The 2,883-nt window shown below is 43.8% G+C and overlaps 1 non-coding gene across 1 annotated transcript; it reads left to right on the plus strand.

The window, feature by feature from the left end:
• The first annotated feature begins 1,284 nt into the window (after positions 1-1,284).
• LOC119467897 lies at positions 1,285-1,447 on the plus strand. Its single transcript, XR_005196534.1, has one exon. It is a non-coding gene; the product is annotated as a U1 spliceosomal RNA (small nuclear RNA).
• The last annotated feature ends 1,436 nt before the right edge of the window (positions 1,448-2,883 follow it).

Below are 2,883 nucleotides of genomic sequence, written 5' to 3' on the forward strand. Positions count from 1 at the left end.
AAGAGCGAAACTCCGTCTCAAAAAAAAAAAAAAAGAACTACCTGAGACTAAGTAATTCATGAATAAAACAGGCTTAATTGATTCACAGTTCCACAGGCTTAACAGGAAGCATGACTGGGAGGCCTCAGAAAACTTACAGTCATGGCAGAAGGCAAAGGGGAAGCAAGCACCTTCTTCTCATGGCAGCAGGAAAGGGAGTGAAGGGGAAGTACCACAGTTTAAACCATCAGATCTCATGAGAACTCACTATCGTGAGAACAGCAAAGGGGAAATCTGCCTCCGTGATCTCATCAGCTTCCAGCAGGCTCCTCCCCTGACCCATGGGGATTATAATTTGACATGAGATTTGGGTGGGGACACAGCCAAACCACGTCAGACCCCAAATAGACAAAAGAACAAAGCTGAAGGCATCATACTACCAGACTTCAATATGCCACAAAGCTGTGGTAACCCAAACAGCCTGGTACTGGCATAAAAACAGAAACACAGACCAATGGAACAGAATGGAGAACCCAGGAATTAATCCATGTATCTATAGCTAATTTTAGACAAAGTCACCAAGAACACACATCAGAGAAAGGCAGCCTCTTCAATAAATGGTGCTAAGAAAACTGGATATCCATGTGAATAAGAGTAAAACTAGATCCCCATCTCTTACCCTATACCAAAAAAAAAAACTCAATAGATCAAAGACCTAAAGTAAGGCCCAAAACTGTAACATGACTAGAGGGAAACATAGGGGAAATGTTTTAGGATGCTGTCTGAGGAAAAGGTTTTGTGCACAAGAAGACTTCAAAAGCACAGGCAACAAAAATAAAAATCAACAGGATTACATCAAACGGAAATCGTCTGCCCAGCAAAGGAAACAATCAACAGAGTGAAGGACATCCTGCCGAAGAATGGGAGAAAATATTTGCAAACTATTCATTTGACAGGGGATTAATATTCAGAATATACAAGAAACTCAAACACCTCAATGGCAAAAAACCAATCTGTCTAAAAAAATGGGCAAATGATCTGAAGAGACTTTAAAGACGACATACAAATGGTCAACAGATATATTTAAGAAAATGCTTACCACCACCAATCATCAGGGGTATGCAAGTCAAAACCACAAGGTATTATTTCACCCCAGTTAGAATAGCTATGATTGAAAACGCAAAAAATAACAAATGCTGGCGAGAATACTGACAAAAGGGAATTCTTCTACACTGCGAGTGGGAATGTAAATGAGTGCAACCACTTTGGAAAACAGTGCGGAGGTGTCTCAAAAACCTATTAACAATACTTACCCAAGAGGGAGATCCCATGATCACGAAGGTGGTTTTCCCAGGGCGAGGCTTATCCATTGCACTCCGGTTGTGCTGACTCCTGCGATTCCCCCAAATGTGGGAAACTCGGCTGCATAACTTGTGGTAGTGGGGGACAGCTTTCGCGCTTTCCCCTGGGGGGAAAAAAAAACCTATTAATATACCTGGGTGCTGTGGCTCATGCCTGTAATCCCAGCACTTTGAGAGCCTGAGGCAGGTAGATCACGAGGTCAGTGCGATCAGCCTGGCCAATATGGCGAAACCTGTCTCTACTAAAAAATACCAAAATTAGCCAGGCATGGTGCCGGGCCCCTGCAGTTCCAGCTACTTGGGAGGCTGAGGAAGGAGAATCACTTGAATCCAGGAGGTGGAGGTTGCAGTGAGCAGAGATCATGCCACTAACTCCAGCCTGGGCGACAGAGCAAGACTTCATCTTCATCTCAAAAAAAACAAAACAAAACACCTAAGTAGACCCACTCTACAGGGCTTGGTGCTTGGTGTGGTGGTTCATGCCTGTAATCTCAGCACTTAGGGAGGTTGAGATGGGCAGATCCCCTGAGCTCAGGAGTTCAAGCCCAGCCTGGGCAACATGATACAACCCTGTTTCCATCAAATCCAAAAAGTAGCTTGGTGTGGTGGCAGGCATCTGTAATCCCAGCTACTTGGGAGGTTGAGGCAGGAGGATCACTTAAGCCCGGGAAGTAGAGGTTCCAGTGAGCCGAGATTGTGCCACTTGACTCCAGCCTGGGTGACGGAGCAAGATGCTGTCTCAAAAACAAACAAACAAACAAACAAACAAAACCTACCATATGATTCAGTGGTTTCACTACTGGACACATATTCAAAGGAAAGGAAATCAGCGTATAGAAGAGACACCTGCTCCCTCATGCTTACTGCAGTATTATTCACAATGGCCCAGATATGCAATCAACTTAGGTGTCCAACAACAGATTCATGGATAAAGAAAATGTGTATGTACATAGTGGAATACCCTTCAGCCATAAAAAAGAATAAAATCTTGTCATTTGTTGGCAATTTGGATGGAACTGGAGGACATCATGTTAAATGAAGCAAGCTAGGAACAGAATTAGATACTGCATATTCTCACTCATTTTTGGAAGCTAAAAAATAAATAAATAAATAAATAAATAAATTGTCTCCTAGAAGTAGAAAGTAAAACAGAGGCGAAAAAGGGTAAGAGGAAAGGAGCGGCACAGAGAGATTGTTAAAGGATTCGAAATCACAGCTAGATAGGACGAATAAATTGTAGTATTCTGTATCACTGTAGAATGGCTATAGCTAACTATATTAATTACATAGTTTCAAACACCTAGAAGGGGCCGAGTGCGGTGGCTCAAGCCTGTAATCCCAGCACTTTGGGAGGCCGAGGCGGGTGGATCACGAGGTCAAGAGATCAAGACCGTCCTGGTCAACATGGTGAAACCCCGTCTCTACTAAAAATACAAAAATTCAGCTGGGCATGGTGGCACGTGCCTGTAATCCCAGCTACTCAGGAGGCTGAGGCAGGAGAATTGCCTGAACCCAGGAGGCGGAGGTTGCGGTGAGCTGAGAT

The sequence above is a fragment of the Cebus imitator genome, unplaced genomic scaffold, assembly GCF_001604975.1.
Source record: "Cebus imitator isolate Cc_AM_T3 unplaced genomic scaffold, Cebus_imitator-1.0 Scaffold348, whole genome shotgun sequence".
NCBI classification, from domain to species: domain Eukaryota; kingdom Metazoa; phylum Chordata; class Mammalia; order Primates; family Cebidae; genus Cebus; species Cebus imitator.